The sequence below is a fragment of the Elephas maximus genome, chromosome 24 (assembly GCF_024166365.1).
Source record: "Elephas maximus indicus isolate mEleMax1 chromosome 24, mEleMax1 primary haplotype, whole genome shotgun sequence".
Classification (NCBI taxonomy): Eukaryota; Metazoa; Chordata; class Mammalia; order Proboscidea; family Elephantidae; genus Elephas; species Elephas maximus.
Window position 1 is genome coordinate 37,626,411 of NC_064842.1, and position 15,219 is coordinate 37,641,629.

Here is a 15,219-nt window from a genome sequence, read left to right on the forward strand (position 1 = left end):
TCTCAGGCAGAAAGGTTTGAGAGGCCGAGTTCAGTTCTAGAATCCACAGTGTCTTGCATCTGAATAAGAATTTGAGGACAGGGTGGTTCAGGGAAATTTAGGAGACCTTCCTGGTACAAGACATTGCCCTGGACCCAGAGATCAAGGAGTCATTGATTTTCATACTGGGGACTTTCAAGATCACTCCATCCAACTCTCTCACTTAAAGATGAAGAATCTGAGGCTCAGAGCAGTGAAGTGACATATCTACGGTGACACCGAACTATGATAAAACCAGATCTCTGGACAAAGGTCCAGTGCTCTTCCAAGGCTGTTGAGCAACTGGAGGTTGATAATGATGTTACTTTGTATCCGTATTGCACTTGATACTTTCCTAATCACTTACCTGTGCATTATATCTTATAAATGAGCAATAGGATGGTGCAGTGTCTATGGAGGGGGGCACTGGAGGAGCTGATCCCAAATTCAAGGTTAGCTCAGGATTTGTTCTGCTGCTTTGCACTGGAATGCAAAAGTGGAGCTCCTCTAGGTGGTATGTTATACATGATACCTGTCATGGATTGAATTGAGTCCTCCAAATATGTGTCGTAAATCCTAACCTCTATGCCTGTGGTTATAATCCCATCTGGGAATGGTTTGTCTTTGTTATGTTAACAAGGTAGGATGAGTGTAGGGTGTATATTGAGTCAGTCTTTTGGGGATATCAAAGAGATTAAACAAGTCAGCAGAGCAGAGATGGGGGAAGAGAGATGCCAAGCCACATGAAGATTGCCCAGGAGCAGAAACTGAAGAGACAAGGAACTTCCCCCAGGAGATGAAAGAGAGGGAAAGCCTTCCCCTAAAAAAAAAAAAAAATTCCCCTAGAGCCCCCGAATTCAGACTTCTAGCCTCCTAAACTGTGAGATAATAAATTTCTGTTTGTTAAAGCCATCTACTTGTGGTATTTCTGTTATAGTAGCACTAGATAACTAAGGGAGTACCCCAGGAGTACTGTCCTTGGAGATCTAGGTCCTTGGATATCACACGTTATAAATGCCTCATGTATCGAATGTCCATGGGCCTATCCAAGCCTTACCTTACCTCACCTCAGTCCTGATCCACTGGTATGCCTAGAAGTCGTGGGCCCCACCTCCCAGGAAATTATTTATATAATTTGTGCAATTATATAAATTGTCACCTACTACTATGCCATTTGGCCCATGGAACATGAATTAATACTACGGGATGACAATAATAATTTTTAGCTAACTTTTGCTATGTACTTATCATATGCCAGGCACCGTTCTAGGCACTTTATATATAGTAATACATTTAATCTTCATTACAACTTTGGGAAGTAGGGGCAGTTATTCCACCCCGCCTTCTATAGCTAAATTAGGCACAGGCCACAAGGTGAGTGAGTGGCAGGCCCAGTCCTACTGATTCTGGGGAGTCTGGCCCCAGCTCCCCAAGGGCTGATTGAGCCCTTTGCTGGTGTTGCTCTGTGGCCTCCTATTCCTTTGTCTGGAATGAACCTATCTTTGGCAAGTAGCCTAAGATTTACAGAATCTTAACAATACTTGGCTATTCCCCAGATTGACTTAAGCGTTACCTAGTCTACTATAGCAAAGGAGTGCCTGGGTGGTAGGAATGGTTAAGTACTCAGCTGCTAACCCAAAAGTTAGAGGTTGGAGTCTATCCAGAAACATGGAAGAAAGGTGTGGTGCTCTACTTTCGAAAAATCGGCCATTGAAAACCCTATGCAGCACAGTTCTACTCTGACACACGTGGGGTTGCTATGAGTTGGGATCAACTCAATGGCAATCGGTTTACTGTAGCAAAGACTGGAAAGAGATTTATTTCTCATTGTTAGATACTTCAGAAATGCATGAAGATACACAAAATGAAAACCGAGTTCTGCCTAAGTGGAGGTTTATAGAAAGCATATAACTGCCCGGACTTAAATTCAACATGCTACAAAGAAAACATTTGGAGAAGTCACATGCCCTGGTGGAACCCTCTCAGGACCTGGGAACGTGGCACGACATAGACCTTCCCATCTGCGTCAAGCTCACCTGTGTCTTTAGAGAGAAAAACAACTCTTCGGCCCACCATTAGTCCCCAGCCTGGCCACACCACTGCCTGTCTCCTGCTCACACCACTCCTCTCATTTCTGGATTTTCTTTCTCCCTTTGCCATGGTTTTTGCTTTCACTGCAGCTTTGTGTGGCCCAGTATTTTTCTGGCCCAATTAGAGGGATTTTTCTGCCCTACTGTGGGAAGACTGTTGATTTTCTCTAATTTGATTCTGTTGTTAGTTGCTGCCGAAACGGCTCCAACTCGTGGCGACATTATGTATAACAGAATGAAACGCTGCCCAGTCCTGCGCCATCTTTGTGATTGTTGGTATGTCTGAGTCCACTGCTGTGGCTATTGTGTTCATCTGTCTCATTGGGGGCTACCCTCATTTTCTCTGACCCACTACTTTACCAAGCATGATATCTTTTTCTAGTGATTGTTCTTTACTGACGACATGTCCAAAGTAAGAGAGTAATTTCATCTACCAGAAACTTTCCTGGGGCCAAATGCTCCTTACACAGTATTTCTGTGATTCAAATTCACCGCCACATTTGCTGACCAACTATTCTGTGCCAGGTGCTGTGCTGGTCCCTGTGGGGAGCAGAAGTGCATTAGGCACCTCCATGTGAGGCCAGTCAGGGAGGGAGAGGAAGGACATCAGGCCCTTGGAGGGTATTAGAGCAGTTTTCATGAGGTAGGCCGCTTGAGGGGGATCTCAAAAGATGAGTAGCATTTTGATAGAGAAACATGGGTAACAAGGATGTTCAGAAGAGACAAACAAACAAAAAATAAACTAAAACAAAACAAAGTGACTTTCATTAAAAAAAAAAATTTAGACATTCCAGAGAAACTTCTAGAACATGTGTGGGGAACAGGGGTTCCTCTGGTGAGCCTGGGGCTCAGGGTGGGAGAGGCAAGCACTGAAAGAAAATCTAGAAAGGTAGGTTGTGGCCAGGGTAGAAAGAACCTTCATAGGGTTTGTGTTTTTATTTGGGGGTTTTATGAATAGGAGAATGTTGTGATCAGAGCTGCTCTTTAGGAAGAGATAACAGGATATGAAAATTCTGTAAGTTGTTTTAAGTGTTGTTCATCCATTTAACAAACACTTATTGAGCACCTAATATATGCCATGCACTGACATGGTCACTGACATCATGGAGCCTCCTACATTCCAGAAGAGTTATTTTTACTGAGGGATCATGTCATAAAAGACAAATATGCTGAGCAATTCCAATTCAGATTGCTTAGTTGGCTGAAATAGAAGCAAGCATTTGAATTACGTGTTTATCTCAATGTTCCAGGCCCTCCTGATCCTCCCAATTTTTGTCTCAAACTTGTCCATCCCATGGCACCTAAAATAGCCTTTGAATAAAGAGAGTGCTCTTCAAACTAAAGCTAAGTTAATAATTTACTTCTGGATTCCTACAAGTACCTGTTTCAGTCTGCTCTCCCTACAGCCAAAAAGAATGTTCATTAACATTTGGGAGCCCAATCTGGGGAAAATTCGATTAAAATGTATTCTTTATATGTTTTTTTAATCTAAGAATTCTCTTCTAGGCCCCCTAGGTTACTTGCTGAGCTCTGTTAATCCATAGCATTTCATTAGTATTTATGAGCCTTGCATCGTTAGCATTTCCAGGAAACAATCAAATATCTCCTTGGTGGTAGGAATTAAAAGTCAGGGCTTCCATAGAATGTTTTACAGAAGGACCTACAATTCATGCCCTAGAAATGTACTCTGGGGGACCCTATCTTTTGTTGGCTCTCAAAGTATTGCTGACACTCTGAAAAATAATTCATCTATTCTTATAAAACGAACAATAGGTGATTCTTGCCTTCCACGAGGGAGACTCAGGTTCGATTCCTGGCCAATGCGCCTCATGCGCTGCTACCACCTGTCCATCAGTGAAGGCAAGTGCGTTGCTGTGATGCTGAACAGGTTTCAGTGGAGCGTCCAGCTAAGACAGACTAAGAAGAAAAGTCTGGTGATCCGCTTCAAAAAACCAGCCAATGAAAGCCCTATGAATCACAACGGTCCAATCTGTGACTGGGTAGGTACTATCTCATGCTCTTGTGCACAAGTTGTCACGAGTTGGGGGCTAACTCCACGGCAGCTAATAGCAGCAGCCTTGACTGACTGTGGTTGTGGGGGTGGGTGGGAGGAGAGAGAAGAGGGGAAAGAGTTGCTTTCAATTTCCTTGAAATCAAATATTTTTCATCTTTATACCCTTTATAGTATCCAGTGGGGGAGAGAGTCACTCATGCATTCTCATGCATTCTTCCTTTCAACACAGTTCTATCTGTCAGTGTACTTAGTGTTGACAGGGGACAGTGATCCTGGAGCCAGAAGACCTGCATTTGAGCCCTGGCTCCACCACTCAAAGCCATGTGACCTCGGGTGAGTTCTTGAACCTCAGCTACGAAAGTGAAGTTAATAAATATCCCTCAAAATGATGTTGTGAGGATTAAAAGAGCTCAATATATTTAATGCATTTTATAAACTGCAAAATACTATACAAACATAATCTATAAGAAATAGTGATTTATCTCCAAATAACAACAGACTAATTTTAGCCTTGGGCTTTTTTTCCCTATCCCTTACCTCCAAGACCAAACCTCACTGCCAAAAACCATACTACCCCATTAAAATTAAAAGGGCTTCACTTCTGTTATTTTGGCTGGTCTACAGGACTATGGCTTTAATTCTAGACTCTGACATCTGGCAACACTGATGGGGAACATCAGATGGTATCTGGAAGACTGTTGAGCTATCAGGTGAGACCTGAAGAGAGAGACTGGTCGTCTGTCAGCTCCCCTCCAGGCTTTGGGGCCCCTGCAAATGTATAAGGACAGGCCAGTCTACAAGGAGATCTGGTCCACTTCCTGAGAGCCAATACGATTGCTCCAAGAGTGCCCCAAGAAGGTGTGGGGGATTCTACTTTGCATCAGCTTCACATCGTTCCTGCTTATTAGATAAAATAATCATGTAAAGCCTTTAGCGCAGTGCCCGCCAGATAGTAAATGCCTTCAAGAAATGTTAATGATAACGATCATGATGGCACCCAATTAAAACCCTTGAGAACAACCCCACAATGACCTTCAAATCTATAGCCATCTCATGGGGAGTGAGGTGAGGTAGGAGTTTCAGGTCTCTGTCAGAACCTTGAAAAGAGTCCTCTGCTGCAGCCTCAGACTCCTGCATGTATGTGTAGGGGAGAAGGCCTCCCCTCCGGGTCTTGCCTCAAATGCTTCAATTAAGGTTTCTACCTTGTGTTGTGGTTATCACTGTGTTCAATTTACCTCTTCTACCCAAGGTTCCTGGAGTCCCTGGCTGGTGCAAATGGTTAATGTGCTTGGCTGCTGTCATGGATTAACTTCTGTCCCCCGCAAATGTCTGTCAACCTGGTTAGGCCATGATTCCCAGTACTGTGTGGTTGTCCTCCATTTTGTGATTGGAATTTTATGTTAAAGAAGATTAAGGTTGGATTGTAACACCCTTACTAAAGTTGGATCCTGATCCAATGTAAAGGGAGTTTCCCTAGGGTGTGGCCTGCACCATCTTTTATCTTACAAGAGATAAAAGGAAAGGGAAGCAAGCAGAGAGGTGGGACCTCATACCATCAAGAAAGTAGTGCTGGGAGCAGAGCATGTCCTTTGGACCTGAGGTTGCTGCAGGGAGAAGCTCCTAGGCCAAGGGAAGATTGATGACGAGGACCTTCCTCCAGAGCCACTAGAGAAAGCCTTTCCCTGGAGCTGACACCCTGATTTTGGACTTGTAGCCTACTAGACTGTGAGAGAATAAATTTGTCTTTGTAACAAAATCCATCCACTTGTGGTATTTCTGTTACAGCAGCACTAGATGACCAAGACAGCTGCTAACCGAAAGGTTGGAGGTTCGAGTCCATACAGAACATCTCTAAGAAAGGCCTGACAGTCGACCTCCAAAAAGTCAGCCATTGAAAACCCTATGGAGCACAGTTCTACTCTGACACACATGGGATTGCCATGAGTTGGAATTGATTCAATGGCCACTGGTTTTGGAGTCCCTGTATGGTGTAAGTGGTAAATGTGCCCAGCTGCTAACCAAAAGGTTGGTTGTTTGAGTCCACCAAGAGGTGTCTTGGAAGAAAGGCCTAGAGATCTACTTCCAAAAAAAAATCAACTGTTGAAAACCCTATGGAGCACAGTTCTGCTCTGACACACACGGGGTCATCATAAGTTGGAATCAACTCAACAGCAACTGGTACCTGGCTTCCCACGTGACAGCAGGACAGAGAGCTGGCCAGAGTGGCTGCTTGAGAGTTGCCCATGGAGTTGGTTAAAGACAGGTACCTGGGCCCCTCCCTTGTAAATCCCCATTCAGTAGGTCTGGTGTGAGGGGGAGGACAGGCATCTATGTTTTTAACAAACAGTACAAGTGTTTCTGGATAAGTGTCAGGTTTGAGAACTACTGTATAAAGATGTTGAGCGGTGACCCTTATCTGGTGCATCTCTGTGTCCCCCACTTCTAGGAGCACAGGAACCGTGTATTGAATGAAGGATTGCCTTGTGGGGGAGGGAGGTGGAGGAGCTTATCTGCGTGCACAGCAGCATGCAGCCTGCTGTGGGGGACCTCTTTGGTTACTTCTTGCTCTTTGGGGTTACTTCTTGCTGTTGTTGTATAGTCAGGGCATCTGGGCTAGAACTGTTTTCCTCGCAGTCACAATTCAATGTAATAAGCATTCACTGAGCACCCACCAAGTATGCAGCCCCGTGCATTCAGACTTTAATGTGGCTCAGAAGTCTAGTGAGGAGGAGAGACAAACATGTCCGAAGTACAGTGTGATGAATCCTGTGGGTCTAGTTCTGCGTAAAGAGATAGGGGAGCAACACGGAGGAAGGAGCGAGATGCTGCCTGGAGAGGATGAAGGGAGAGTGAGTAAAAGGAAATGGCAATCAAGATGGGCGTCTGCTCAGTCATTTGCTCAATGTCTACTTACTGAGCACCTATTACTGGTTGAAGGAGTCCTACTGGAGCAACAGTTAAGGGCTTGGTGGTGGTTCGAATCCATCCAGTGGTTCTGCAGGAGAAAGAGCCGGTGATCTGCTTCCGTAAAGATTATAGCCTAGGAATCTCCGTGGGGCAGCTCTTATTCTGTCGCATGGAGTCGCTATGAGTCAGAATTGGCTCAATAGCACCTAACCACAATCACTGGTCGGGAGCTGTGCTGGGCTCTGGGCATTCAGTGGAAACACAGCAGACCAGATCCCTGTCCTTGTGGTGCTCAAAGTCTATCTAGTGTGGGAAGCCAGTGTTCATCAGAGAACCACACAGACCGGGTAAAGGTACAATTACGGTGAATGCTATGAATGAGAGGCCCGTGATGCTGGGACAGTGGGCAAGAGGCAAAGGTGACCCATCAGGAGCACAGGGCAGGCCCTGGGGTAAGGATGACTTAGCCAAGAGTTAAAGCAGAACAGTGAACACAGTCAGGGTGTCTGAAAGTCCTGAAACATAGGCTATACTTATTTTAATGCATTTTTGAGGAATGCACTTGATGTGCTCTTCTTTAACTCTTAGATACTTTTTCAGGTGAAGTATCTTTAAATGTAAAGCAATGAGTTCAGTTGTTATTATACAAACCAAACCAAACCCGCTGCTGTCGAGTCAATTCCGACTCATAGCGACCCTATAGAGCAGAGTAGAACTTCCTCATAGTTTCCAAGGAGCGCCTGGCAGATTCGAACTGCTGACCTTTTGGTTAGCAGCTGTCGCACTTAACCATTATGCCACCAGCATTTCCGTTATCATACAATGTCTCCCAAAAGTCTGGAAACACGAGAGAATGATGCACTTATTTTCCTGTTTTTCAGATGAACAACTGGACCCGTTGATTCTGAAAAGAACCTGAAAGGACAGTGTGACTGAACACAGCAGCAGCTGCTACCAGTGGGGTGACAGTGGGGTGACATGAGGCTTGCCAAGCAGGCGACCCACACCCATAAGGCCTTCTAAGCCACATTCAAGTCCGATCAGTACTGTAAGAGCCATGGGTTTTAAGCAGGGAGAAGGCATGACCGAACGTGTGTTCCACAAAGATAGCGCTCACTGAGGTATGAGAGAACAGGTAGGAGAGGGCAGGAGCAGGAAGAGACCATTACAGCTGTTTAGGGAACATGGCAGCTGAGACGAGGGTGATGGTGTTGGTGGTCTGACTTAGGCGTTCTTCAGTGAATGGGGAGTGAGGACAGGGAGAGGAGAACTCTCAGGCAGAGAGACATGGGGTAGTGCCCTGCGCTGTCTCTGCTTTCCTTCTTCTATCCCTAGTCTCATCTGAGGTCTTTGACTCTGACGTAGCCTAGAAAAACCCTATGGGGCAGTTCTACTCTGTCTAGTGGGGTTGCTATGAGTCACAATAGACTAGAAGGCACCTAAAAACAACTAAGTATATAAATATATATAAATTTTTATATAAATATATATATAAATTTTTTTTTTCTAAAATAGGACTTCCATCAAATAGTCTCTCTAAGAACCTGGGTGGTGCAATGTTTAAAGCGCTCAGCTGCTACCTGAAAGGTCGGCGGTTCGAACCTACCAGTGGCTTTGCAGTAGAAAAGACCTGGTGATCTGCTCCCTTAAAGATTAAAACAACAACAAAAACCATTGCCATTGAGTCGATTTTAACTCATAGCAACCCTATAGGTCAGAGTAGAACTTCCCCATAGCATTTCCAAGGGTATAAATCTTTACAGAGGCAGACTGCCACATCTTTCTCCCACGGAGCAGCAGGTGGGTTTGAACTGTCAATCTTTTGGTTAGCACCTCAGTGCTTAACCACTTTGCCACCAGGGCTCCTTTCCATAAAGATAACAGCCTAGGGATCCCTATGGGGCAGTTCTACTCTGTTGTACATGGTTGCTATGAATTGGAATTGACTTGATGGCACACAACACACACACACACACACACACACACACACACACGCACACACGCACGTATATTTTTTTCTAAAATAGGAATTCCATCAAACAGTCTCTACCTGACTTCCCACCATCTCTCCTGGGGGTTTAAAGCAAACATCTTATTCAGCCCCAGGCCTCTACACCCTGACTGCCCAAACCTTGCCCCAGTTCTGAAACCACCCTACCATCCTTGGAAAATTCCTATGGTTACGAAAATGTCACACACTTCAGAAGCCAAGGCTCCCTGGGAGCGTGGGACCGGAGTGGAACCTCAGTCAGTAGCTATTAACTCTGCTGCTCTGAATATCTATTTTCTTGACAGTTCTCACCTTGCTAACCTGGCATGCTCAGATGGCCTCTAACAGACGTAAGTACTGTTTTGTACAAAAATGGTCAGATCACAGCAAATATTCTGCTTGTAGAACATTATGTTTATAACCTAAACCTGGCTTTAGCCATGATGATTAGATAGCTATATTTTCCCCAATTTAATTAATTGCTTTAGATAACTAGTCCTAATATAAAGTTGGATGCCCCTGTTCCCTAAGTATGCATATATGGTATGTAACTGGATATTGCGTATTAGAGGAACCTCAACAAAATAGATAGTATTCCTCCCCCAGAATTGATGTTATAATTATGGTTGAATTTTTGAACAAAAGCACAAATAGATTATTGATATAGCAACAATTAAGGCAGCATGGTTATTAAAAATAATGAAATGATGCTTTATCACATGTATATTCAGAATTGGAAGAACTCTGGGATGCGTCATCAGGTCGAAATCTTTCACTTTCAGATGAGGAATCTTGGACCAGAAGAGGCTGTGACTTGCTGGGCAATTGGTGGAATCAGGGCCAGAACCAATGTCTTCCGAGTCCCAGTGTACCCTCCTGCCAGGTCTCCCCAGCAAAAGTCCTTAAAAATAAGCATTGAGGCAGCATTTGGCAAGATGTCCACCAAATCCTCTTCCTGAACACAGGCTAGACTACCGTCTTCAGTCCCCTTACATCTATGTGGGGCCCTGTGACTGATTCTGAGCAATGGAATGTGGGTCTAGCTCCTGAAATCTCCATAAGATCCTCCATGTTCTCTCCCTGTTTGCTCACTGGCTGGCCAGATGCAAAGAACCCAGGGAAGGGCTCCAAGGACTGTGGGATGGCAGAGGTGGAAGGCATTCCTGAATGTCTACGTGGTCAGCACCCTGCTGACCACAGTGAATGGTGAAATGAATGGGGAATAAATCTTTGTCAGGTGAAGCCACCGAGATTCAGGAATTACTTGTTAGAGCAGCTAGCCTATCCTGACCAATGTTGTTCTTGCTGGGTGCCAGCGAGTCAATTCTGACTCATAGTGACCCTAGAGGACAGAGTAGAACTGCTCCATAGGGTTTCCAAGGCTGTGATCTTTGTGGGAGCAAATTGCCAGGTCTTTTCTCCAGTGGAGCTGCTGGGTGGGTTTGAACTGCCAGCCTTTTGGTTAGCAGCCAAGAGCTTAACCGTTGTGCCAACGGGGTTAATTGCAAGTGACAAAAACACTAACAACAAACATGCGATGAGCTCCACAACTCTCCCAAAGTGCAGCTGTGACCCTGGAGGTGTTGAGCTTAGTGCTTGAGAGTGGTGGTACTGGGACCATGTGTCCTGGCCTGCCACTCACGAGCTGTATTACACTGGGCAGGTTACTTAACCTCTCTCTCTGGGACTCAGTTTTCTCATCTGTAAAACGGAATTGGTAATAATAGGGTATTTTAAGAATTAAATGAGTCAGTAGATGCAGAGTGCCTCAGAGCGGAGCTGGGCAATAAATGTGAGCCTGGATAATCTGACCCCTAACAAATAGGCAGGCCAAAATAAAGACCCCTTGACTCCTCAGCTAATGATGATTTTGTTTGCCTTTTTAGAATATGGGACAGTTCTGGGGCCATGACTTTGATTCTATAGATCTCCTTTAAAAGACTTTTTCTTCCCTTTCTCTAGTTTTCCTATGGTAATGAGACTCTTCCTAAATTATTCTACTCGTCATTCTTTTTTAAAACAACCACTGCAGGATTAAAATCTTTGTAGGTATCACACAGGAGCAGAATTATGAGGTTTGGGTACAGTCTCTTCATACTCTCTTTGTGGATCCCACATTTTTGGGGGGAGTGGGCACAAGCTTCCTTCCTCACCCCCACACCAAACTGTCCTTTTGTTTCCTCCCTCCCTCCCTTCTTTAATTCCAGCAATGCATTTAATGAGCTCCTAGTGTGTGTCAGGAGCCCTGGTGGTAAAGTGGTTAAGAGCTCAGCTACTATCCAAAAGGTTGGCAGTTCAAATCCACCAGCTGCTCCTTGGAAACCGTATGGGGCAATTCTACTCTGTCCTATAGAGTCGCTGTGAGTTGGAATTGACTTGACAGCAATGGATTTTTTTTTTTTTTTAGTGTCAAGCCCTGTCCTAGGCTCTATGGATATAGTTATAAATAAGACAGACACGGTACAGCTGCTTACTTTCTACGGGGATTAGATAAGAAACAAGTGAAATAAAAAATAAACCAAGGTATGCCGTTGGTGCTCTACAGGAAATAAATGGAGTGGCCCCCCCCAAAAAAAATTTTTTTTTTTTTTTTTTCCTCTTAGGAGGTGACTTTGAACTGATGAGGGATGACGAAGAACCAGTTGTGCACAGACCTAAGGGAAGGGCATTATAGGTAGTGGGAACAGCAAGTACAATGTGGGAAAGGGCTTGGCATGATCTAGGATCAGAAGCAGGCCAGTGTGGCTGGAGCATAGTGAGCACTGAAGGTTAAGCAGGTTTTAAACTATGTAGCTCTGGGTGGTGTGGGTATACAGGTTGAGAAGTGGGGAGGCAAAGAAAGAGTCCTGAGAAGTATAGGTGTACTCCTGTTCATTGTTACCACATTTGTCCAAGCCCTTAAACTCGTCTCTGGTTTTTTCTTCCTCTAACCCATCTTTCTAAAACCTGAATGTGATTATGCACTCCTGTTTAGCCCCTCTTTGGCTCTCCATCACTTATATGATAATCACAGCTTCTTAGCAAGAAGACCAAGTTGCTGTTGATCTTGTCCCTTGTCCCTCCTATCATCCTAGCCTCACCTTCCACCACCACCCTCATCACCACCCTTTCCTTGAGTTCCCACAAAACTTTCTGCTCTCTCCCATTTTCATCTTTTGGAATGCCTCCTCACCTTCTTCTCTTGTCCCATTCACCGGGAGAACTTGTCCTTCAAGCCTTCTCTGTGAGCTCTTCTGTGCTCCCCAATTACCTACCACAGCCTTTATCTCATTGTATTGTAATGATTTGTTTTCTTGGAAAAATTTAAAGACTACAGAAAAGTACAAAGAGTAATGTGTGTTTCTTCTCTCTCTAAAACTTTCTCTTGTACTTGTTGAAATGTTTTTCTCTCACTCACTACAAACTCCTCAAGGGCTGTGATTCAACTTGTCTGTATAACCTGAAGTCCTAGCTTTGTGCCTATCACATAATAACCCTTAGCCATTGAGTCGATTCTGACTCATAGCGACCTGTAGGACAGAGTAGAACTGCCCCATACGGTTTTCAAGGAGTGCCTGGTGGATTTGAACTGCCATAGCTCTTAACCAGTATACCACAGGGTTTCCTTATCACACCAATAGGTCCTAATAAATATTTGATGAATGAATGAATTCTTTCAATTGAACTAGGCAGAAGACTCTTCATCTTTAGCTCTCCTCTTTGCTTCACCCCCATCTTTACCCCATCAGCAGGTTCCATTGGCTCTGTCTCCAAAAGCCACCCACTTCTCTCCATTTCCATTGCTAAGGTCACCCACTTCTCTCCATTTCCATGGCTAGGTCACCATTGTCTCTCACCTGGGTTACTGTAGTAGCTTCCTAATCAGTCTCTCTGGTTTTTTGCTTCCCCTGTTGCAGCCTGTTCTCCAGATTACTATTTCACCCCTCCCCCACCTTCTCCTCATGGCTTCTCATCAACTGCAGAGTGAAATCTAAACTCCTTACCACATCCCTCAAGTCCCTCCATCATCTGGTGCCTGCCTCTTTCTCTGACCTCAGCTCATACCCCTTTCTCTCTCATGTACTGTGCCCTGGCCACACTCTGAGACTGTTCACTCCCTCAGGATCTTGTTTGTCCCTTAGTCTAGTACACTTGCTTTCAGATCTTGGCATAACCGACTACTTCATAACATTTAGGTCTCAGCTGAAATGTTTTCTCATTCAAGGGGAACCACAAATGTTACCTCACCAAGAGGCCTTTCCTAACCAAGTAAGCTGAAGTAGCCTGACCCCAGTTATCTTCTACCACACCATGTGCTTGCTGCCCTTGCAGTACTTCCCATTCTGAAATTTCTCATTCATGTATGATGTGCTTGTCACTTTCGGTTTTAATTGCCTGCTTTTCTCCACTAGAATATAAATTCTGTGAGAACAGAGCCCTTACTTATTCTGTTTCCTCGGAGTCTGGCAAGTAGCTAAATGAATGAATGAAGTCACACAAGTTAAGCCAAGGGCCCTCAAAGAAACAAAATCTTGAATAAATATTAATCCATCATCCAGGTCATTGGGGAGAAAGAGCAGTGGCAACGAAGGATATAGAAAAGTGACCATTGTTGGCATATGTGGTTGGACTTTGATGACAATGACCTGCTCATTTAGCCCAGGGTCCATCCAGGTCCTCCAGCCACCTAACTCATTTAAGGAGGAAATAACGATCAAGAAAACCCCGTATCACTTAAAGCAGCAGTGGGGGGAGGAGTGTGCTTTATCAGCTTCTAAATAATCACCTACCTTCCTTCTGCTCAGTTATACAAAGCCCACTGTAGCTGGGACTTTCTGGTAATAAGGGATCCTTTCCTAATTACTGTAGGCTCTATTTCAGCTTCAGCAGAAAAGAAAATTAAAAGGCTCAGTTTCACTCCAGGTTCAAATGAGTCAATCTTTCAATCAATCAAGGATTAATTAAGGTGTGCTAGGAAATATATATATATTTTTTTAGGAAATATAGGGGAGGTAAAAGACACGCTTTCCCTTCTTGAAGATGACACCAGGGAAATAATCGGAGAATAATTTCAGAACAATGAAGAGAGTTTAAAAGGTTTTCATTTGGGTTTTCTTTGACTTTCTATTATGGAAAGCATCTCTAGCCCTTTTCTTTTCCTCCTCTATTCTCATCCTTAATCACATGGTCTCCTCCTCTGTACTGCAGAGTCTAAGACTCATCAGTCCATTTCAACTCACCCTTAGGATTAGTCATTAGACATTGTGTCCCCTTGGTTTCCTGAGAATTACAACTACGGTTGACTGCAGATAGTATCTCCAGTCTGTTAGTAAGTCAACAACTTCCTCATATTTACCTCGCTGAGATTATCAAGGACATTTCCTAACTTTTCTTCTCATAAACCAGAAAACCTGAAGTCAAGAATTTTGCCTCCTCCACTAACATGGGGTGGGGTTTGGCAAACTTTACTTAAGCACTTTGAGTTCAGTTTTCTCTTCTGCACACAGAGCTATTAGCCCCTTTTTCAGAGGGCTAGGTGTTTTATACACTGTGCTACATTATTTTATCCTCAGTACTTAGCACAGGGCCTGGGCCAGGAGTATTTGCTGAATGGATGAATGAATGAATGAATGAATGAATGCATTGCTGGGAGGATTAAATGAGATAATGTGTGAAAAGCATGTAGCATAAATACACTTCACACAGTGGGTGCCCTGAAAATGGTAAAGCACTGTATTTCTTCTTAGTATATTTTCATATTGTGTAGTAGGTGAAAACATCTATTTATTAAAGAATTTTTTCGTTCTATAGGGTCGCTATAGTCGGAATGGACTCGACGGCACTGGGTTTGGTTTTGGTTTGGTAGCCAGAGTTTGATTTTTCACTGAACGGGTTTAAAGTGTGAGTTACCCAGCTCCTAGGATATCAGGGCAGACACAATTGCCTCTCCCCTGCTTTCTTGCTAACTTTATTTCCATTCATTCCCAGTGACTTCTCCCTCTTTCAGCCCTCCTGACCTCCAGGACTTAGTTTCTTAGGGAAGCCTTGTTTTGTTCATTGCTATCAACTTTCTCCTCTTCATTTCAGCTAGAATGCTCACTTGTTTTCCTTTGCTTGGCCTCTTTTGACTTAGATACGTTAAGAGGCCAAAGTCACAAAACAAAGAGTTGGCAAAATGTCTTACTGCCTTTCATAGGAACAGGGAGTGATCTGTTGAATCA

General features: G+C 44.1%; 1 protein-coding gene across 5 annotated transcripts in view; it reads right to left on the reverse strand.

The window, feature by feature from the left end:
* The window catches only part of KIAA0040 (KIAA0040 ortholog), a 42,466-nt gene that overhangs the window by 5,441 nt on the left and 21,806 nt on the right, over nucleotides 1–15,219 (reverse strand). The window contains exon 1 of one of the 5 annotated variants that reach the window (XM_049868268.1): nucleotides 7,037–7,536. The exons of 3 other annotated variants lie outside the window; for them this stretch is intronic. The gene's annotated coding sequence lies outside the window, so the exon portion shown is untranslated. Of the gene's footprint in view, nucleotides 1–7,036; nucleotides 7,537–8,555; nucleotides 9,921–15,219 lie in introns of those variants that run through there. One more of the 5 variants, XR_007515277.1, reaches the window with a different exon arrangement.